At 46.9% G+C, this 24,331-nt stretch overlaps 1 pseudogene; it reads left to right on the top strand.

Annotated features, from left to right (window-relative positions):
- LOC119435171 (structural maintenance of chromosomes protein 4-like) overlaps positions 1 to 23,908 on the top strand; it is a 74,979-nt pseudogene extending 51,071 nt beyond the window's left edge.
- Positions 23,909 to 24,331: the final 423 nt, after the last annotated feature.

Genomic DNA, 24,331 nt, shown 5'->3' with positions numbered 1-24,331 from the left:
AATGAAGGGAGGGGGGAAAATCATGCCCGTGGCGGCAAGATCGCCCGGTCGGGGCATGCAGGCCGCCTCGCACATGCTCACGCGCACGCACGCATGCTCTCGCCTCGCAGTCGCCGTCAATTAGAGTGCGCTGCCGCCGCGCTTTGCATTCCGCCGCGGCTGAGAAGATGCTTCTGGTTGCTGCTCGCGCAAAATGACAAAATTTAGGGCGAAATCTCTAGGTTGTTGGCGGGGAAAATTCGTTATTTTGAGATCTCCTGCTGCCACTTCGTTACTAGAGGTCTCAAATACATGTGCTTCTATAGAGTAACGGCGGGGAATAGAAAAACTTCATTATATCCAGGAATTCATTATATGGAGGTTTGTTATAAGCAGGTTTAAGAGTAACGGCGGGGAATAGAAAAACTTCATTATATCCAGGAATTCATTATATGGAGGTTTGTTATAAGCAGGTTTAACTGTAATAAGGAACCTACAGAGTTGAGCAGCATAAGTACCTTGGCGTGATTTTCACAAGTGATCTTCGCTGGAACCACCATATAGATAATGTTGTGCCAAGGCCGATAAGTCCCTCTGGTGTGTGAGGCCTAGTTTACCATTCATAACTCGGGAAACAAAACGTCTAGCATATAAAATACCAATTAGATCTATAACTGAATATGCAAAGGTTGTCTGGGATCCCTTCAGTGCTATAATATATCAAAAACTGAAAAATAGAGCATCTGGCAGTCAGATTCACCAATAAATATTGGCGAAGGGACCCTTCTCAACTTTGCATACTGGCAGAACTGCCCACATTACAGCCTAGAACTAAATATGAAAGACTTAAATATCTTGACCTAATAATTCATAATCATGTTTATATTATGTATGCAGACATTCTTGAAATTCTTTACGGTGAAACCACTAGACACCGTCATTCAATGTTTATTTGTTCTCCTGTTATTCATACCGATTGTTTTAAGTATTTTTTTCCCAAGAACTATCAAAGAATGGAACTCCCTGTCGGAAGAAGGTGTTTCATCCTCATAAATTGATTTTTTCACAAAACACAGAAGATATCCTTGTTTATAAGTAATATACTTTTCTTCGTCTCTATGTGCTCTTCTGCGGTTAATGCTGTTATCTGCTTATATGACTCTTGGTGTTATTTTATTTTATTGTCCCTTTGTGTGTTAATTTTCAATGTACAAAACATTTGTTTTGTTAATGTTTGTATTCCACTCCTGCTATAGCCCTGTGTAAGGGCTGGCAGTATCTATAAAAAAAAATAAATATAGCATCCGAATCAACGGTGCGGTACTGCACGCTAAACCATAACCATCACTGAGCTCGCATTGAAAAAGTCTTATTTTCTCTATCTGCTCAACATGTGCCAGAAGAAGCCTAGGTTCTGTGTAAAGTCCAAGTGAGATAAGATCGCGTCTCGCATGTGGTTTCTGTGGGTGTGAGGGAAAATGTGCGAGGGTGAGCGATAGGGATGGTTGTTTGATTTGGCCGTCCTGCGTGCCAAATGTTAAAGATGACGTGATCAAGCACGTTAATGTGATTAAGTGTATGTTAAGAGAGGTGGAGGTGCATGGTGACGTAACCAAGCTCATGCTGGGGGCTCATTTCTGGTCCTTTTAAGCCAGATGGGATAGGAGGGCGCACGCTGCTGTACTTGCTCCAGTTCGATCTTGGATTACCGTGTGTTTTTGCTCGTCATTTTTAAGGCATGAGCATTGAACCTTCGCCTTTGGATCGAGTTTGTTCAAAAAGTGGTCCATGGGAGTGAGAAATATTGTTCAAAATAACCATTCCGCAGTTTCTGGGTTTTGAATTCGCAGTTTTTCTTTATTCAAATACGCAGCACTTTGCCGGGACTAACAGAGCAGTTCGAATTATCCATCAATTCAAATTAAGAGATTTTGAGTTATCGGGATAGCACTGTAATAAGGAACAAATTTTTTTTCTTTCTTTCTTTCTTTCTTTCCTGAGACACCTGTGGTCTGCATACCTTTGATCACAGGTGTAGGTAATTCTTACAGCTAAACCACTCACTTATATTTGCTAAATTTGTGCAGGGTTTGCATTTTACAGACAGTTTGGTTTAATACACTTTATGAGCAATATTTACCCCCAGTTTCATCTCCAATAAATCGAAAGTAGGTGTCTGCTACACCACTCATAATATGTGTTGTAGGGAAATCGAAAACCATTAAATGCGTCGCCTAAGGCTATGCCACTTTGGATTTATTGCAGGCAAACCTTGTGAGTAATGCCTCTACGACATGGCATTAAACTGCCGTATTTACTCGCCTAATGAACACAATTTTTGCCCAAAAAATATGCGCAAAGTTGAGGGCATTGATTATGCGGGGCAACATTTTGAGCAATATTTTTTTCCGCAGCCACCTCTAAAAAAGTTGCAGTTTCACCCGAAAGGCAAACCATCGATTGCGATGGCAAAGGCGTAGACTGCTATACGAAGTGATGATAGTAGTTTTATTGGCCATATAAACTTTCAAGCATTCGCTAACTATGTAAATTCACAAGCGTGGTGTCAGCGTGCACAGGCAAACATGAAAACATCACACTCGATGACCGTGGACAGTCGCTGTTAAAACGCTGGTGTGAGCAAGTGCAGCTAAACCAGCAAGCGAAGTGACCTTCGTGCCGTGTATTGCTTAATTCAAACTGAGCGACGAGAACGGAGCACACACAAAGGTATAAGCCGCCATCGCACCTGGACTCAGCCCCCAATGCAGATTGCTTTCAAGATAGGGCGCGTGGTTACTGCGCTGTCCCCCCTCCCTCCCTCCGACGCCATGCATGCGATGGAATACGGTGCGTTTCCTACCCTCTTTCCCTCCCTCGAACACGTGAAATTGAGCCGCAATCGTCGGCGCCGACGGCAAAAATGCGCCTGGACTGTCCATATGATTGCTATCGCAATAAAATTAGGAGCACGGTACGATTCGGTGTCCAATACAATCGTACCATCCGGATGCCATATCATCAGACGCCAAATTGTCTCTCCTACTTTATGGCAGGAAGTCCAGGGTGCGTTCATTATGCAAAGAAAAGAAAGAACACACTTCTTGATTTGAAATGTGGGGGTGCATTCATTACACAATTGCGTTCATTATGCAGGTAAATATGTAATTCATTACAAGATGCTACTTGCCCAAGCAAAATCAGTGTGTATGAGCCAGTGGTTTAGCAGAGACCGCTGTGTATGCCTGACGCCCCTATTTATGTAACACTCAGTAGCCCACACAAACATGGGTTTTGTGGAGAGCCTGACATGTTGAAAGTTTATTTTCACTTGGTCACAACATTGTTTTGAGTTCAATGTTCCCTTACTATGGCTAACGGTTATCCATCAAATGTGGTTGCATTATTTTTTTATCACCTGTGTAATTGGAAAACCTGTTTCTTAGAAATCTGCTTTAGAAACATGTTTTCCTTGCTTCACTGGATGTGGATGAAGTTTATGCAAGGATTAGCTTTATTTACTGCAACAAACAGTGGAAGTTGAACATGCTCGTAAAACCTCCTTTTAGTCCCTTTTACTGCCACATTAATCCATTGTTCACGTGCAATTGAAAATTTGTTATTATGGCCCTTGTGCCAAAAGAATCAATCCATCAAAATAGTTTCCTAGGAAGCAGATTTGCAGCTATTGCTGTGTCATTTTACGCATTGCATAGTACTACACAATTATTATTGTTCTTTGCAGAGTATGACCAAGCATGGCATCATGGAACAAAATGGAAAACAAAGTTCTGGAGTAAGTGTTGACAAATTAGTGCAGTTATGTGTGTGTTCAATAGATGTAGCTGGGTCGTTTCGTGCCTGTGTAACTGCATTGGAAAGCTCTGGAAATTGAAGATAAGTTTTCGGGGGGGGGGGGGGGGGGGGGTCCTGCTTTCAATTTCAAACACTGCAGACACAACAGGACACCAACTAAGTGTCCTGTACTCAGCTATGGTCGTGCAATCTCTTTTAACGAAAGGCTGCATCTCTAACATGAACTTTGGTAGTGCTATAAAATGTTTACATTGTGTCCTGTTGTAAAACATGTGCTTCTTGTTTTTCTTGAGTGTAGTAAGTGGAAAAAAAGACAGTTGTGTTATAGCCTGTCTGTGTTGGCGTTGCAAATGTTGACCTTTCTTGCTCCTGATGAACTGTTTTGCCCGTAGACTTCACGCTAAAATCATGGAAATCACCGGAAAGTGCATGGGCTCAGTTCAGCAAAAGGTGGAAAGCATCACAAAGCAACTGGATGCTGCCTCGATGGAGATCACAAGGGCGCAGTCCAGCATCAAAGCTTCAGAGCGGTATGAAGCTGCTTCGTTATCACTATGCTGCTTCCAACGTACTCCTTAATTAAAAAACAAAAAAGAGAAATGTCAGTATGGAGTGTTAGGGTGCGCACAGGTCTTTGAAATCCTTGAAAACCCCTGAAGTTGAAAGTTCCGTTTTCAAGGCCTTGAAAGTCCTGGAATTTCTTTTCCGTCCTTGAGAACCCTTGAATTCTTGGGTTTTCACGGGGTCCGACAGTGTGACTCACATTATATTGCGGTTGAGGGTGGTCCCAGCAAACTTTATTGCTTTCCGCAATGCGGGGACCGCGAAGTCAACTTCTTGCGCGATGAAGAGGCGAGCGCGTTTCTGCCACGCAATTTTTTTCCCCTCTGGCTTGCATCAACTTTGGGGTTGGCCAAAAGCCATAAGTTGTTGGCCACAATCAGGCTAGAGCACCTCGACCTCCTCGGAAAAAACAAGTTGTGACATCATGTGTATTTGTGACAAAAAAGCAGTTACATGAATCTTAACAGTTGAATTTGGTATTATTTCACTTTTGGGGGGGGGGGGGGTTCACCTTGGGCTGGTTTTTATTGGCAACCCACTAGCAACAGGTACAGCCTCATAGCCTGAGCGTTCTCTGTTGGCCACATTGTGCTGTGTTTATCTGTGCGTGCTCACTCCGGCGCCGTCGATGATTTGTTTGCTTTTTCCGTCATTTCGGTTGTGGTGCGCATACAGTAAAATTTCGAGCAAGCGCCCCCCCCTCAAGCAAGTCGAAATTACCGGCAATGTTAGGGACCATTGCTCTGCCGCAGCGAAATCGTCTGTGCGAGAGGCAGGTCTCGCCGGCAGTCCATGAAGTACAGACCGCCAGCCGCAGTTCGCCCCGATGCGCACATGCGTCCACTGGGGCGCCCGGGTGCAACCATGATTCGATCAAATGGCTCATCGGTGCACCCTGATGCGCACCGGTGCGATTTGCCGAATTTGCCATCATTTTCGTGGCCTGGATTTGGCAGGCCAGTGTGGGTGCGGAGCGGGGGGGGGGGCACTTTCCCGGAACGGCACGGACACTTGAAATTAGCAGGGCAGTTAGGGGGGGGGGCTCTTGCACAGGGAGGGTGCTTGCTTGGAATTTTACGGTAGTTCAGAATAATGCCTGGGCAATTAAATTCCAAAGCACTTGGCTCAGCAACGACGATTACAAACTTTGGGTTGCGCCGGATATATCAGACCGCCACCGCGCGAAATGCACATCCTGCAGAAAGACCTTCTATGGGCAAATCTGCTTTCAGAAGCCACACAAAAAGTGCAAAGCACTGTGGAATCGTGCAAATGGCAGCTGGAAACTCTATACAGAACTACCTGGCACCAAGCACAAGCGAGGAGTCCACTGGGTTGGCTCCATCGCAGGCGACTCATCTAAACAGCACCTGCAAGTCACACGAGGTGGTTACCGATGCAGAAATTCTGTGGACATTGAAAGTGATTACCTCCCACTACTCGTACAGATCATCCGCACAAACCGGCGACTTCTTCAAGCAGATGTTTCCCGACAGCGACGTGGCGAAATCGTTTTCCTGCTGAGAAAAAAAATGCGCGTATGTTGCATGCCATGTACTCAGGCCATTTTTTTTGTCGTCCTTGCAACAAGAGGTACAGAAGTCTATTACGTCGTGCTTTTTGACTAGTCAGCGAATGACTTCTTACAAGAGAAGCAAAGGGACGTGCATGTGCACTATGGGGACTCGTCACACGTCGCCACCAGATATTACACATCCGCTTTTATGGGGCATTCCACGGCAGAGGACATTCAGGGAATACTTCTAAGTGGTTTGGAGCCTTTGCCACTCGGCAAGATTCTTCAGATCTCGATGGATGGGCCGAACGTTAGCCTGAAGTTCTTCAGGAATATGCAAGTGCACTTGCAGGAAACCCATCAGTCCAATGTGTTGACTTGGGGACTTGTGGCCTTCATACCATCCACAATGCTTACAGGGCAGGGGTAGGAGCCAGCAAGTGGGGCATTGACGTTCTGCTTTCAAAGCCTGAGTGCACTTTTCCAAGGACTCACCAGCATGAAGGGAGATTTTTCAACGGTGACTAACCAGGAACATTTTCACTATAGTTTGTGTCTCATCGATGGGGTTGAAAACACAATTGTCATTGAAAGAGCTTTGCTTCTTTGGAATGACATAAGAAATACGTGGAGTCTGCAAGGAGTAAGCAGGTGAGCTTACCAAAGTGTGCATCATTTGGAAATGTGTACAGCTTTTGTCGTGATTCCTTGACGCTGGCAAAACCGAACTTCGCTCTCAGTGTTGCTTCCATTCTTCAGCCATTCTTGAAAGACTACCAGTCCAACAAGCTAATGATCTTCTTTCTTGCTAGAGACCTTGAGTGTGTTGTGCGGAAGCTCCTTGTGAATTCATGAAGGCTTCATTGTTGTCTTCATTGGCAGGGATTGGTGGTTTGCTCAGGGTAGACGTTGATAACCTGATAATCACTCTCCACTTGAAAAAGTGGATATTGGCCCCAAATGTGAACAAGCACTGAAAAATTCAAGGGCAAGTGCAAAGGATACATTTCAATTCAGAATGGAGTGTAACTATTTTTGGCAGCTGTGACCAAGAAAATACTGAACGAAGTCTCCTTGAATCATCAATCGTAGAAACCTGGCTTCTCTAGACCCCCGGCTCATGTGCTCCAAAGCCGGATCAGTGCCTTGTGGGCCTAAGGAAGGTGTTGGACGTCTTGACCATGGCAGGAAGGACTGAGTGACTGCCAACAGGAATGTGTAATGGTAGAATACACTGAGTTACTGCAGAGGTAAAGCACGAGCTTCGCCTGTTTGAGAGGAGCCTTAGCAGGCTGGATGAGTTCTTCATGACCTCCTGAGCTTCAATCCCTCCTACAAAGAGCTGTGGAAAGCCATCAGGATGTTGCTTATTTGAGCCATGGCAAGCAACATCAACCGCCAGATCTCCGTAGAGAATCTGAAAGGTTTGTCATACATTTTCACAGCGTATCATATGTAACAGTGGACAGGGCAGGTCAATTTTGAATGTTTCCCAATAACAAAAGAACTCAGGATAGGTGTGTCCTGCAACGAGGCAGCATTACAGTGCCACACTTGGAATCAGAAAAGAAGCGGTACCAGGAAAAACTCAAAGCAGACAAAAAGGCACACAATCGTGGAAGAAGTTAAACGGTTGCGGACAAAGAAAAGAAGCTTGAGGCAGTTGTTGCCGATTTAACGGCTTCTGCAGATGGATATGCAGAAAAGGTGGAGAGAACTGGTGACATCACGCACATGGAGAAATCAAACAGCTTGAGAAAGACTGCAAAAGCGAAGGCTGAAGAACCGGCAGCATTAAGATGCAAATAGAAAAGAAACAGAAAGACCTGCTTTGAGCTTCAGAATTTCATCTAGTTCCAATGAAACTGTACGTGCACTAGTGAAGTCACTTTGCTCTGACCAATAAATGTGAACTACCATATTAAATATTAAAATTTTCTAAAAGGTCCTTGAAAAGTCCTTGAATTTTTTTTTCTTGGAAACCTGTACGAACCCTGGTTAGAGGGCACATCTGGAATATGTCAACGTCACTGTATAATGTTGCCCCAACATGACAATAACTTCAATATATCAAATTTTCAGCAAAAGCGTACACGCTACTTGGGAAAAATGCAACAATGATGCATTCAAACAGGCCAGCAAAGCAATACCTCTGCTGGTAAACAATATTATTCTTCCAAGAAAAGGCATATTCAGTTTTGATAGGATGCTGTACCTGTATAAGTTGACTTGGCGTTTCTCATGAGTGTTGCTTCAATCATTCCTATTCATTTTAACATACAGGTGTCATAAACGGGGTGTTGTTATCCATGGATCGCAATGAGGGGTGTTGCTTTTCTTTTCACTTCATTACTGGCTTGAAACTACGTTAATTCGAATTTCATGGGACCGAAAAAAATGTCCGAATTATCCCGAATGTCATCGAGGGTATCCAGAAAACAAACAAGTGCTTACTATGTTGACACACTTTTATTGACTGAAGAATGATCAAATCCTGTTTCTATTTTGCTCAAAAGCAGTGCTGAAGCTGCAATTCTCGTCATCTCGTGACTGATTGGCTTTCGCAGCAGTGATGGCCTCGCAACTTCCTTCACAGCGTGGCCGTGGCATGTGCCTTCATCTGAGTCACGCAGCACACTCATCCTGATTATTTTTTCACCGGTGAGTTGGCCGCCAAAAGATCGCGCCTCCCTCACAATGTAGCCGGTGCTCTTCATCTTCAACAGCTTTGCACTGAGTCAAAACAAAGCTACCATTTATTCTTTCTCCTCAGGACCTTAATAAAGTTCATACTCACTCACTGCTGCAATTGCGGACGATATCGTGGCGGCTAATCGACACACTCCTGGATGGCTACATGGATGAACAAGTCAAACCGAAACTACTGTTTGCGACAAACGCTGCGGAGGAAACTGGCCGCTGTGTACACGATCATGGATGACGATCTTTCAGTTCTAAAGACACGTGGCTGACGTGTGCACCAAATAAAACCGAAACTACTGCCTGCCACAACCATTGTGGACGAAACTGTGGTGGCTATCGACGCGATTAATAATGGCGCCTACACAGTTATGAAGACACACGGCAAACATGGTGTTAGTTGTGGCGGGAAACGCAACTTTAACGGCTTTAAAGGCACAGATAGGCACGAAGCATTCCGGCATTGCTGTCATTCACATACGATTTCCACTGATGCCTATGGCGATGCAGACTCCATCACTTCGTTTCAGTTGGATGTTAGCAGCGTTTTTTGCTCATTTGTGTCGCACATTTGGGGAGCTGAGTGCTCACCGAGCTCCGAGAGTGATCAGAATTAACCAATGTTTGTCGAAGTACGTCCGAATGAACGGCAGTTTGATTGCATTAAATAATGCATGCGCCTGCTGGGACCAGAGGATGAGTCCGAATTATCCAATTTTCCTCAATCAAAGGGGGTCGAATTAACGAGGTTTTACGGTATTTCTGAAAGTGTAATCAGCTTTTAGTCTCTTCAAGACACAGGGCTTAATTCTTCTTAGTTTGCTGACCAAATAAGTGGCAGTAAAAAACCGGCATGCGAATTTTCATACTACAAGGAGCTCCTCACTCACGGCAAGCGAGTGAGGAGCTCTATATCTGCAAGCCGATGTAAGCGAGTGTGTTGTGACCGTGTGATTCTTCTTGTGCCAGGAATCTAAGCAAAGCTGAGAGCAAGGCGGCATCATTGGAGACAGAGCTTGAGGATGCCAAGAAGCGACTCGAAGCGGCCAAGCTCAAGTACAGTGAACTGGAAAAAGTGGGAAAGGAGCTGCTCACTGTCAGTGAAATGGCTGGGGTAAGGGCTGACCCTGCTCTTTGTAGCTGAAAATTGGCCAAAATATATCTTAATATTCCTTAATAAGATTGATGTAGAGCACTTATTCTTGCTTGATTATATCCCTATATCATTCTTGATAAATTTAGCCTGTGCCTTAATCACCATCAACATACTACTGTGAAATGTTTTCCTCACTATTGCAATAATATTTTTTTTAAAAAGGTAGACAAATGGAGATTGCAGTAGACTTATAATATAGGCATATATTATCACAGAATATTTCCATTAGCAATAATTTGTCCTGGGTGTTACTATCGGTTCAAACATAAGTTTGACATGCTGTAACTTTGGCTCAGATCAGTCATAGAGCATTCAAGCGTGTACCACTGCCATTCTCTGATCACTCAACATCATTATTATATGTACATTATTACACTATATAGATTTTAGTTAAATAGCTATACCTCGATATAACGAGCTTCAATATAATGAAATTCTCACATAACTAAGTATTTACCTTTTAATTTCTAGTCAATAGAAACACCATGTATTTTGAACCTCAATATAATGAAGTGTGTTTCTATGCGATTTCAACATAATGAAATTTCGCTGCCGCCACAAAGAATACCAAGGCAATATGGAAACTGCCACAGACGCAGATGGTCAAATAGTTGAATTGCATGCATTTGCTTGCGAATCCACGTCTGCAATCGCACGCTGCATAACAGAGCGGCTGCCAAAGTGGAGCAGTGCCTTCATTCACCAGTAGTGGCAAATTGAACTGATGGTGTCCTCCAAAAATCCCGTCGCGCACGCTGCCTCATTTCAGAGGTCATAACTGGCCAGTGCAGTGTCGACACGGTGTATCGTGGATTGCATCAACACTCGATGTGGTGTTCTTGTTGGGGCTAATTATCCCTGCCTCGTGTAGCGAGAACAGTGATAAACATTACTAGCGATACTAAACGCAGGACCCTTTCATCAATATATAAATAGACTTCAAATAAGCATACTTCACATAACACAAAAGAAGCCGTTCGATTCATTGTGAACATGCTACATAACAGATACACAAAGCTACTCTTTGCAGAATTGAAACTGCTTTCGCTTCCTGATTTTTATAACATTACGCTAATTACCTAGGAGTTGTCAGGTGCGGATACGTCAAAATAACTTTGGCCTTTCTTTAAGAGCGAAAGCATGCATAGTTGTTTGTGCGAGAGTGAAATGTTCCTCGGAGAAGAACAAACTATGGTGGCAAAATGCTGTTGTGTACTGAGTGTTACAGAGCACTCCGCAACCCTATCCCAAGATTCACTGAAGAAATCCACTGTGGTGTTTTTCTTGGCTTTCTCTGTATGTTAGCTTGAACGAAGTACAGCAAAAAGCAGCAAGGAATATTCTCATCATGGCACCGTCACGGCAACTGCTCACACACTCTGAATATTGTGAAGTCAGCGTATTGTTATATACAGATGAAATTATGCACCAACTCAAGTTCGCACTTCGTTTTGTCTGTGTCTCCTACGTGTCTTTTCACCAGTTATGACTTGGTGCTTCTGCTAATTACAGCAGAACCCCATTGATACCTATTTCAAGGGACTGCGGGGAAACATGACAGTGAGGAAGGCGTTGAATCGCCACAGTAACATCAGAAACAGCTCTGAATGACTGCCAGTACACTTAAAACGTCTCGGCACTCGTACTGTAGCCAGAGACAGCATGTGTATAATTAAGGGACACATACTATGTGACACATGCTGCGACAGTGGCACCTATCTTCTCTTGATTATTTTGCGTGTGCTTCACAGTGTAACAACTGTTTTGCAGCAAAGCTGACTTTCGGAAACAGGCATAAACACTAGCCGAGACTCGGTTTTTGAACTGACAATCACATACTTCCGGCATTTTGGGGCAGGGCCATAGGTAGGGCTTGACAGACTTATCAGCAAATATGCCTTTATTGTCTTCGTAGCAACATGCGAAAGAGAATTTGCCTCTGCACTGCTAAATTTACGTGATTGCCTCGTTCAAATGCAATGCAAGACACAGCAGTGTTATGGAATGTTGATGAATCAAATGGGAACGTAATACATAGGAGCCAATGAGCTTTAGTTCGGGACCGCGAAAACGTGGCATAACAGCTGGCAAACGCAGCAGCAACAAAGGTATCAAAGCGGTTCTACTGTGTGTGCATGTGCATCATCCCCGAATGCCATTTATAGTTGTACACTCTACCATGATCTGCTGCCAACTAGTCTCACTTGGTATAATAGCCCAAAGCATGAATTACTCGCCCTTCGTGCAGGAGGAACTGAAGACCCTGAAGCAAACACTTGCTGAGGTGCAGGCAAGGATCGACAGCAGAAATTTGCCGAGAATGCACTGAGTTCAAAGCAGATCGAGCTCACGAACCAGCTGGAGCAGAGCGAGGCTGCCTTTCAAGACCGCCAAGCCAAAGTGACACGCTGGACGAGAGAGGTGAGCTGCTAATCTCTTCAGACCTCATTTTGTTTTAAACAAAGCTGTCGGTGCCCACCCCCAGGGGTTTGGCGCATTGGCTCACCTGATGAGCTCAGTGGGGGGTTATTTCGCTGCTCTGCTAGCTGACAATGAAGAGCTTTACACCTGAAAATAAGCCCACGCAGCCATGCCATCAGTCATTTGCAGCCGTATTTTGCTGAACTACATGGCTAAAGGTTTAATGGGAAAAAACGGGGTGTAATTGGGATGCCATATTTAGCTAAGTTTTTCTTGTGGCATCACAAGGTTTAGCTGCCATGGATAATGGTGGCACAGTGCCAAATTTGTCTGTCAGCATCTCTAAGGTTCACCGGCATGGCTGAGGATAGTTGCAAGAAACATTTGTTGCCAAAATCTACTGCGCAAGGCAGGAGGAAAGACCGCTCCGTATCACTGTCATGTTGCATCACAGTTACCATATTTTCACGCGTATGACCTGCCCTGGCATATAATCCGCACCTTCAATTTCAGCCCACTGAAAAAATCTATATATCCTCGTCTATTGCCGCACATTTGATGCAGGAAATGCTGCATCAAACGTGGTGAAACCAAGTTTTGGGGCAACGAAACAACCTACGGTCACGGTTGCGCAGCTTGGAGGCTTTCTTCTTCTTTCTCCACTGACGCATGCAGGACTCATCACATCATATCGTCTTCCCGCTTCGCGGTTTCCAACTTCCTCGACGATGGGAACAATTTTCAGCTTTTTGTGCAGGGGTAAACAAGTGCCACCGAACAGTGCTCATAACGACTGAATAGATTGGTCCCGCCTGTGTATGTCCACCAAGCGAGCAGTCAAACGAAAATGACAACAAAAAATGAGGGCGAAGATTGTCAAAGCACTTCTCCGACTTCCCGCGCGGCGTCGCCATCTACCATTCTTGTATAACCGCAGAATACAACCTTTAATATAGAGCAAAAGGTAGAAATTAAAAACATTTTACATTAAAATAATTTGAACACTTAAACAGTTGACTAGAGTGTGGTGGCAAAAGCCACCGCCCCATTTCTAAGAAAATTCCACTTGCAACCATCATCAGAATCATGGTATGGAGCAGAGTTTTAGTTTTGGCATTGAAGCTGTTCACTCTTGAATGACACTTTTTTCTTGCGGAAAACTCTATCTGACTTGTCAGCCCAATATTTTTTCACAGGTTGCTATATTATTGGGCTGTGTGCGCAAAATGAGCAGTATTAGCGTGATAAAGAGAGGATTATTCACTCTCTGTGGTAGGGGCTTCACGGCACAATGCACATTGCCGTAAAGCTGTACTAAAGAAAAAACCTCGCATATAATCCGCACCTCTACTTCACCACTGAAAGTTTCGCATTTTCGGGGTGGGTTATACGTGCAAAAATACGGTACAGTAGAACCTCGTTCATATGTTTTCCAAAAATACGCGAAAAATAAATGTATGATCCGGGAAAAGTACGATCCGAATCCAGTAAAAATTGAAGCTGACAAGCCCATATTGAGGTGCAAGGGCAGAAAACATTTATTTCTTGAAAAACATACTTACAGTCGAATGACGCTGTGGTCCCATCAAAGTTATGTGTATTCCAATGGGCGAGAATGCTCGGTAATTCGAATGCGAAAGCATTTGCGACGGTTAACTGGAGCATAACCGCGCACCGACAATGCTCTCAGCAGCACGCCAAATCACGTGGCGGCGCCTCCGACTGGCAATCCTCTGACACCGCCATAAGCAAAAGCTAAGAGAGACCCCTCAACGCCGCGTGGAGAAATACCAAAGAAAGAAAAAAATACCTCGGTGAAAATTTCCTCTCTCAAATGGTAAGGTCGCCGTTTCAGCGTCGTGCCGGAACACGCGTGTACATGCCAACGTCTCAACCAAACGGAGCGGCTGCAGTGCAGAGGGAAGCAATGCGTAGGCCCAGTCGGGCCAACGAAACTGCCCACCGCCCACCAACGCTCGCTTCAACGGCAGAAAACGAAACTTAGGGGAGCTGTCTAAGCTGGCGCCGGGCCGGCGGGCGCACACGAAGGCAGTCGAAGGTGAGGGAGCTACGAGGGAGTTAAGAAAGAGTGTAAGGGGAGCCACTGAAGTGACGGGGTTGCCGAGGCCAAATGTGCTTCCCTGCCACCCTCCTCCCTCACCTCGATGGTCACCGCGCGCGCGCGTCGTCGTGCCGGCGCGTCCCGCTTCCTGAAGTTTTGTTCACTGCCATTATCGGGATGCAGAGAGAGATTGTGGTTGTGAAAAGGAAGAGGCGCTATCGCGATGCAAACATTGGCCGGCATAGACAGTTTCGGGGCCCTCGCTCGCTATGTGCTTGCACGCCGCATATTTCACGACTCGCACCGTTCGTACGTGGCGCTATGGTGCACAAATATGTCGAAAATACCGTATTTATTCGAATCTAGGCCGATAGTTTTTTTCAAATAATCACATACGAAACTCTAGGGTCGGCTTAGATTCGAGGATTTAAAAAAACGCGCCAGTTTTTAACTGAAACTGATAAATATGGTGCATAGTTAGAGCCATCTAGAAAGTCAGTATCTCAGCCGCTACTAGCCGCGCCAGTAGCCAACTGAAGTACACAAGCGACGTCGCCATTTTGACTTGCGTCGTATCGGGTATGGTGGAGCATCGGCACGCGGTGTGGCGTTATCGTAATGGCACCAAATGGGCGATGCCACTATAGTGCCACTTTCTAAACGAAATACTGTATTTACTCGAATTTAACGCGCACTTTCAACACGACCCTAATCTGCGTCGGCATTTCAAAATGGCCACCTCTCACGCGCGTCGAGCCTAGCTACCGTAGCATGTGGAAGCTTCCTCCGTGTGCTGCAGTACACGTGCTTAGGCAATAGTCTACCGTCTGTCTTCACGTTCTCAGCGTCTGCTCTATCAGTATGAAGTACCGAGTTCATCATGATGCCGTATTTAAAAGGAAAGTGATCATCTGTGCGGAGACGGACAGAAATCGGGCCGCATCATGGGCGTTCGGAGAATCCGAAACTTGCGAGCGGGACTGGCGCAAACAGAAGGAGAGGATTTTTGCCAGCAAAGCAATGCGGAACGGTTTCAGTGGACCGAAGCAGGACGTAACCTGCGACGATCCACTCCGGCGATGCGATCACCTTGGCCCTATCTTGAAAGCAATCTGCGACGGTAAAGTCCGCCGCGCGCCGTGTTTTCTCCGCATTGAAGCGAGAGGCATGCTAGCACGAAGGCGCGCTTCGTCTCCAGCGTTCTGACAGTTCGTTTCCGCAGTCCACAAGCGAGATGTGTTCATGTTTGCTTGTGCGTGCGTGACACCGTGCTTGTTAATAACGGTCTACTAATTTGCTATCGCATTCGATGCATCGCCTCTCGGGCGAAACTGCGACTTTTTGTTATTCATCGCAACTTCAGTGCATCGGGAGGAAATCTATTTTTCCAAATGACAGAAAGTTGTATTTCTGTTTGAAAGCATGAGGTGCGCGGTACTGGTAAAGGACTTTTTTTTCCTCACGGAAAACGGGTGCGCGTTACAATCGAGGAAGCGTGAGAATCGAGTAAATACTGTAGTTGTGCTAGCCGTAGAGGCATCGTCAAACATTCAAGCCCGGGCGGAACTTCGGCATCGGTCTGTCGTTGGAGGGGGCCACGGGAGATGGTTTTTGCGTGCACCGCAACGTGCGCTCCTTCCAAAAATGCAGCATCTCTAATGCGCTGGATGGTACTGAATATAGCGCACTGTTTGAAGATGTCAGCAGTAAGCAAGATAGCGACGAGGCTAGCAGCGATGGTGACATAGAATGAGCTCGGCATGTTCAAATTTAATAAATGCTGTTTCATTTTGCGAATGCTTTCCTTGCTTTTCGTTCGGCCTACATTCGAGGTAAGTTTTTTTTTTCTGACTTCGAACTTTTGGGAGGTCGGCTTAGAATCGGAGTCGGCCTAGATTCGAGTAAATACGGTAAGTCCTTCTCTTAATTAGAACAAATTTTCGGGCTCCTTCGAGTTCAAATTATCAAGATTCGACTGTATTTTCTGCTGGTGCGTCACACCCTTGGACGGGAACAACTCCTTTTGCACACATTGCAGACCCTTGTCCGCATTTTCGTTGTCTTTCGTGCGAAAGAAGCTTCGTAAGGCTTCCAGGCCAGCAAGGGCTTCGGTGAAGGTAGCCGGTGGTGCAAGCCTTCGTTCTCGCCGCCGTCTTCAGGCGCATTGTCTGCCACCACCTCTGCTTCTATCGCGGCAAGTCGTAGCGCCGCGCGCGCAGCATCCATGGCGTCCGCCTGTTTTTGCCGCTTAGTAGTTCGCGTTGAAGCGAGGGGCGAGTTAGCGCAAAGGTCAATTCGCTCGCCGCTGCTGCCGCGCTTCGTCAGTTCGGGCAAACGAGCAATGCAGAGAAGTCGCAGAGGGGGGGGGGTAAATTGAGCACTGTAGAGAAGCCGCGCGGCGGCTGTCTGCCACTTAGCGCTTCACAAGCACACGAGAGTGGCCTTTTTGCACACCTGAATGATTATTTTTCGCTGCAGAACGTATCATACGACCGCAGTTTGCCGCGATGCTGAACGTTGCTGCCGAATAATCGTATTTTCCGGGAACGTATTAACACATTCCTCTATGGTGTTTTGGTATCTTTGGCGATTGCAAACGTAGGAGCCGGGAAATCGTATTAACTGGGAACGTATGAGCAAGGTTCTACTGTATTTATCCCGCAGTCTGTGGGATCTGCATGAATTTTTTCCTGTATCACTGTTGACTTTGCACATGGAAAAAGAACACTAAGGAGAGGCTCTGACATCTGTCTTTGCAATGCCTGGCACATCCAACTTGTGTATCAGCACGAACCCTTTCTCATCTCTTAGCCAAGTGTGCTGCCTCCGGGATTTGCACCATGCCACTGAGGTCACATCAGAAAGACCAGTTAGCATCCTTGCAAACGTTGCCCCATAAATAAGACAGTGAAGCCTAAAGTGATACTGTGACTTCTGCCACACTCCTCTCAATACATGCTGTTTTTTTTCCTTCCTCTATGGCTGTTACTTTGAAACATAATGCTCTGTGCATTTCACACTGCACGTATCTCTCACTGTCTCATGTTAATTCATGATGTGTGTTACTGGAAAAAATGTATGTTCGCTGTTCAGCTATTGGGTCCACTGGTGCTGGTAGTGAAAGCTTAAGTGCTGTTTTACTGCTGGTTTGCGTGGTTTAATTCCACTTATAGCCTAATAAGGGTGTGCCTGTGTTCTTTCTGTTTACAGTTGAAGAAGCTTAGGTGCCATACAATTGATGGCGAGCAGAAGTTACGTTATCTGAGCTGGAAGACAAGGATTTGGAAGACCTGAATGAGGAAGCGCTAATGATGAAGTCCACCATGCTCAAGGAGAACCTGTCTGCCATGAAGCCAACATGGCTGCGATACAGGAGTATTGTCGAAAGGCAAGCCTATTTCAAGTACTCTTGTATTTTATTGTAGGTGGAACCTTTGAAGCTGACTCAAGACTGTTAAGTGAGCTAGTTCGAATGTTGGATTAATGGTTACGAAACTTCAGCGCAAACACAAGGCACAAAGAAGGACAAAGGAAAAAGGACACGAGCAGCGTCTCGGCTCTCGTGTTGTGCATTTTTTCCTTCTTTGTCTCTTGTGTTTGCGCTAAATTTTCGTAACTTTGAAGCTAAGTCCATGAAAGCTTTTCATAGTGTACTTACTGCCTGTTCAATATCTTAATGGTAGAGGTGTGTGGATATCGGAAATTTCTTATGCGATTCGAATGGTTCAGGCTATTTGATTCGCATTCAGTTTGACAGTTCACTATTCGAAACTGTCGAATAATGTTTGTTCTTTAATATAAGAATAACAGTATTTATGAGAACATTGGGTACTGTTACAATGAAGTGTTTTCAAGTTATGCTGCAAGAAAACGGTAGTTGTTCAGAGGTGCCAGGTTCCCGAGTGAGCACACGGAACAGATAACTTCTGAATTACATATTACAATTGTTCCATGAGAATGGCTCACCTTTAGGAAGCTTACAAATCTGTTGCCTCTATTTAGGGCAAGGCAAATAATTTCCAATCTCACCGTGTTTGCAACCCTTGAAAATAATTTGCAGTGCTGTAGTTCTTACACTTAACTCCTCCTTCAGTGAACACCACGCTCTATGTGCACCTGATGAGGTGCTGTTGCTTGTTCCACAAATGCAGTCTAATGGTGCACCAGATAACTTAAAACAGTTATTTGTCATTTACAAGCTTCTCAGTGAAGGGCGTCACATGCATGTATTAATCAGTCAATATTGTTTCTTACATAATGTAACATTATATTTTCACAAAGGCAGGACATCAGAACCTTCTCAAGGGTTGTGGCAGGGGTTCGTTAACACACGGGGCTATCAAGGAACTACAAGACAAGTATAATACATACAGATATTACAGTAAGTTTTGCGAATAACAGAATAAATTAAGAAACACGTGCAACAAATTTATTTTGCTATCATAGGAGTTATTAGTGCGATAGCTCTAGTACTTCAGGTACAAACCCAAAAAACGCCTGGTTCCGTAAATCTGGCTTTCAAGCTCAGCCAAGGTCAAACTGGGACTTAGCCTGTCACTACCAGCGGCTGCTGCATACGCCGCGTGGGCACCCATATCTTGAAAGCGACCTGCGATGTGGACAAAGTGCACTGAGCAGTGGCGTAGCCAAGGGGGGGGTTGGGGGGGTTCAAACCCCCCCCGAAATTTTTGCACCCCCCCCCCCCCCACTAACCCACCCTTTGCTCTCGTCGCTTCGCGCTGACATATTTCAAGAAACCAGTGCTACTTTCACACTTTCGTTCCTGGGCGCTTCCGTTTGGGTTGGTAATTTACAGCGAATCATGTCTGCATGTGGAAAAAAAACTGTCACGGTGTTTGTCAAGGCCTTGACACTCTGTGAGGTTTTGGGCGCGAATGTGGCGGCCGCATTCTGAAACAACAAATGCGCAACAAATGAAGCAACAAAACAAATGCGGCAGCCGCATTTTAGATGAAGGCGAAAATGCTCGAGGCCCGTTTACTTAGATTTAGGTGCACGTTAAAGTCTCCAGGTGGTCGAAATTTCCGGTATACATTTCCACCGCTTCCCTTCAGGTGCCGGTTAGGCCGCGTTCGCGTAGGAACTTGGTCTCGAAGCTGGCGGAAGCGGCAAAATCTTGCAAAAATCCGCCCGCCTAGGCGGCAAAACAGGCAGAAAAACAGGCGGCGAGCCAAATTGGTCTCGGACCGATTTTTTCGCCATGGCGAAGCGGAAACGAAGTCGTTCTGCTCGACCGGAAGCTACACTAGCATGTAAACTTCAGGTCGTAACATTGAACATGGCACCAAACGTGTAGGCTGCAATGCTGATCGACGCGATCAAGAACCACCCCTTGCTCTACAACAAGAGAAGTACTAAAACGTACTGTCAGCAATACTCGCGATAGTATTCAACGTCGCGCGACTGGAGGCGCGGCAACGAAGCCAACGGAGTCGCGTGACCCAACTTCTCGCGCTTTTGCAAAGCCAGGCGAACCCACCACCGCCGTTTCCGAGGTTTTCTTGTCTTCCGTTTATTCATCGTCCATTTCTAGAAAACAAGTAGGTAGAAGTATAAAAGCCATTTCTTCTTCCACTTCCATGACAGACAATAGTTAGGCAGATTCCTCGTTGGCGCTCCATAATTCTCCTCGCACGTGCACGGTATGTTGCAGAAGTCGCGGGGTGCTTTTCTCGTCGCGACGATAGATTGGGAGCGTAGGTCTCACGAAGGACGCGCAGGCTTTGGCGAGCCTCAACACAAAGGGCCAGCCCGGGTTTTAGCTTTGGTGTTCCCGTTGCCACTTTCGTGTCCTGGAGGCGCCGAAAATAATACGAATTGATGAAATGTTATTACAACTTGTAAATAAAAGCTATTAAAGAAATGTAATCACGCCTAGGCAGCAACCTGTGACACAGCGCTACCGCACCCGTGTGAAGAGAATTACAGAACGCCAACGAGGTATTTACCGAAGGTCGCAGGTGACACGCGAAATTGCGCAAGATGATCACTTTTGATGACGGGTGGGTCAGTGAATGAACATACCGCTCGAAATAATATGATAATGAGCGCCACCACGCCGACAAACGTACGCAGACTAGATGGATGTGGACGAAAGCGGCAGCGGCGGCCGCGGTGGTAGCAAAACAAATGTGAACTTGGACATGCGCGGAAAAGATTTTGCGGCCGCTTTGGCCTTTCCGGCCGCTTTGGCCTCTCCACCCGCTTGCCGCTTCCCAACTGTGAACGTAGCCATAGTCTGCAGTGCAGAACGTCTCTCGTTTGCGATTGCGCCCCTACGGAAGGCTGGTAGTTACTGTTGTGTTGCTGAATCCCCAACCAGCAATTGCGAAAGGCTGGTAGTTGCTGTTGTGTTGTGGAATCCCAAACCAGCAATGTGCCCACCAAAGGGTTGATGCCAGCAGTGAAATTCCACCGACTCGCAACAGAATGCACGAAACAGACAGCCGACAAGCATGGATTACATGTGCGCAGTACAGCGTAAGTAAACTCTTGTTGCAGGCGCTGACAGTTCTCGTCGGAGTTCACGCGTGCTGAGAAATTGATTATCTGCACTATGCACTGAACAAGACCGGAGTTCATTCCTGCATCACTAGTACACCAATCAGTCGAGATTCTGTGAGGTACAAGGCCGCTTCCTGTTTGCACCGGCCTAAGTGAAGCAGAAATGACTCGCACGCACTACTTAAAATGCGTACACATGCCATGACGTAAAGGCAAATGACGGCTGCACGCTCGCACACAGCGGAAGACACAGCAGCCCATGCACTTGCCACAGGAATGCAAGGCGACGAAAGCTTCGTAAAAAAGTATTACTCGTTTTTGCGCGTATTTAAGTTTTCTAGCGCAAAGACGCAGCGAACAGCTATTGCTATGGGAGTAGGTATAGCCTGGTAACACGTGCATTTTCACATGTATAGCCGTCCTTGACCTGTGAAACGCACTTCGCCCCGACGAGGACGACGCCATCCACGCTTAACGGAGATTAACAATTAATGATGTCTTCTCCGATCGGGCGGGTCGTCTCAATGATGCGTTTTCGAAGACTGGTCCATTCAGTGGCGCGATGAGAGACGGTTGCTGCAACGCCCACTGTACCTGTCGTACTTACTGTATTTTACTGAGCTTACATTACTTTTTACTTAATTTCTTGACAAGCACACACTAGAGCACTGCACGGGCCGATTTTTTCAGCCCGGGCCCGGCCCGGGCCCGTTATTACGTTGGGTGGCCCGCCTGAGCCCGATCAAAACTTTTATGGCGAGACCCGGGCCCGGCCCGGGCCCGGACATAATCTACGTTACCCGCCCGGCCCGGCCGGCCACCCCTTTACCTTAGGCCCGAGCCCGGCCGAGCCCGACTCTAAACTGGCCCGAACCCGGCCCGAGACCGAAAAATAATGTTTTTCAGAGTTGAGTCGCCCGAGAATAACTCACTGCACGTTACATGCACACCACCAGAAAGCCTGAGCCCGGCCCGGGCCCGGGTCAAAAAGCACACGCCGTGTCCGAGCCCAGCCCGAGCCCGTGAAAAAACAGTTCGGCCCGGCCCGGCCCACGGGCCCGGGCTTTCGGGTAAGCCCGAGCCCGTGCAGTGCTCTAGCACACACACACGCGAGGGGGGAGGGGGGGTCCCATGTCTTTGATATACATACATAGAGGATGCTTAAACTACCGATATTTATTATCGATCACGTCACGTAGAGGAAAGCGGACGCTTGCCCCCCCCCCCCCGGTCGGGCCGATGAACCCCCCCCGAAAAAAATTTCTGGCTACGCCCTGGCACTGAGTGCTGGTACAGTCAAACCTCGTTAATACGTACCCGCTAATGTGTAAGTCCGGTTTAAACGTAGTCGCGAAGATTCCCCCACCCGGTCCCCATTGTACCCCATGTATTGGCTGACCGCTTAAGCCGTAGTCGCTTGTTGCATTACATACGGTTAGTACGTACCATTTTCTTTGTTTTATATGTTCACGGGCAGAAAATCGCCAAAATTTCAGTGGCGACGACAGGAGTTGCCGATCGAAGCACGCAAAAGCATGGCCTTCGAGATTGGTAAACTACAATTGTCAGCGTAGTGACGTCACAACATGGCCACGTCGACGTATTTTTGTTCGTACGGTTGTTGCCGATCAAAGGGCGCAAAAGCGTGGCCTTCGAGATTAGCTTCTGGTAGCCCGCAGGAGCTGAGGGTAGGGGAATTCGCTGTCACTTTGGAATCCAATCCAAGCATCGTAACGGCTCAAACGCCACGTTTCTTTATTCTTTTCTTTCATTCTCCCGTGTCCACCAGTGCTAACGGCAGTGGTGGTGTGCTTTTGCGTAGTGTTGTGTGCTTTTACAACGTTCTTTTGCGCGGTGTGTCCTTTTTTTTGCATTGTTTGGTGCGCGTATTGTGCGATTTAATTTGCACGTGAAGGCTGTTATGCCGTATCACGTTTTGAGTGTAAAGGAAAAACTGGAAATCATTCGCACCATTGAAAATGGAGCGAAGAAATCTGCGGTAGCCCGTGAGAAGAACTTGCCTCTGACGACTGTGTGCGGAATATGGAACGCTCGCGAAAAGTTGTGGGGCGGCTCAGGCAGCAATCTGAAGAGGTGCCGCATCAGAGACTCTGCTTTTCCCGAAGTAGAAAAGGCCCTGCTGCTTTGGTTGAAGAAGGCGCGTAGCATGAACCTGCCAGTCAGTGGACCCCTTCTGGCTGAGAAAGCGCTAACTTTCGCAGCTCAGCTGAATTGCACCGGTTTTGCCTGCAGCAATGGCTGGTTGTCGAGATTTAAAGCTCGCTACAGCATAGTGGGGAAAGCTGTTTGCGGTGAGGCTGCTGCAGCGGACAAAGAAGGCGCTGATGAGTGGCAGCACAACGAATTGCAGGAAGCCTTGGCAGCCTACGATGCCGCCGACATTTTCAATTTTGATGAGTCGGCACTTTTCTACTGCCTGCTTCCGGACAGGACATTGGCATTTAAGAATGAAAAGTGCACCGGCGGGAAACATGCCAAAATCGGGTATCGGTCGCTTTCGGCGGTCAACATGACCGGTAGTGAGAAGCTGCCACTGATGGTGATCGGCAGGTACGGAAAACCGCGTTGCTTCAAAGGCGCCCGTTTGCCATCCGATGTCATTTACAAGCACAACAAAAGGCGTGATGACTGCTCAGCTGTTCGAGGAGTATGTGCGCCAGCTGGACCGCCGTTTTGCTGCCAAGAAAATGAATGTCCTGATCGTTCTCGACAATGCGTCGGCGCATGTCGATTTGGACAACCTGACGGCAATTAAGCTGCTCTTTTTGCCCCGAACACGACAGCGCTCGCCCAGCCCCTCGATCAGGGCATCATCCGCTCAGTGAAGCAGACGTACCGCAAAATCTGCTACGGAGGATGTTGCTCGTTATGGATAGCGGCAAAACGTACACCATAGACCTACTGGGCGCTGTACACCTACTCGCGCACTCATGGAGGGAGGTCCAGCCAGCAACAATACAGAATTGTTTCACGCGAGCGCAATTCAAAATACTTGAAGGCGACGACGACGCGGACGGTGAAGACGCCGAGGGACTGCGAGAACCTTTTGGTTGAAGTGCTCGAGCGGCAAGGTGCAGCAGATGAGGAGGTGAACTTCGGCACCTTCCGAGATGTCGACGGCGACGTGACCACCTCCCCGGACTTTTAGGACAGCGACATTGTTGCTGCCGTCGCACCTCCGTCCAGCTTCAAGCGAAAGTGAGGAGGACAGCGATGTCGAAGTGGACGACGGCCCTTCACTATCCGACGCGGCGCGTGCTGTGGCAGGTGATGCGAGCGTTCGCAGAGAAGCGAGGCCTAATGGACAAACTGGCTGCTGGACTTGCTGACTTCGAAGATGCCGTCGTCGCGGCTGAGGCCACCACGGCGGCAAGTGAAAATAACGACTTTTTGCTGCCTGCCAGTGAATAAAGCTAGCGTGCCTGTGTGTGCGTGAGAGTGTGTTGTGGGGATCGTGGCGTTCTTTTCTGGCTGGTAAGTAGCCGCTAAACCGGCACTGACGGTTAATTCGTACATCGCTTAGTGCGTACCCAAACGTCATTCCCGGCCAACTACGTATTAACGAGGTTTG

This window comes from Dermacentor silvarum, unplaced genomic scaffold (genome assembly GCF_013339745.2).
Source record: "Dermacentor silvarum isolate Dsil-2018 unplaced genomic scaffold, BIME_Dsil_1.4 Seq496, whole genome shotgun sequence".
NCBI lineage: Eukaryota > Metazoa > Arthropoda > Arachnida > Ixodida > Ixodidae > Dermacentor > Dermacentor silvarum.
Note: the sequence above shows the minus strand (reverse complement) of the source record. Positions and strands in the feature narration are given on the sequence as shown.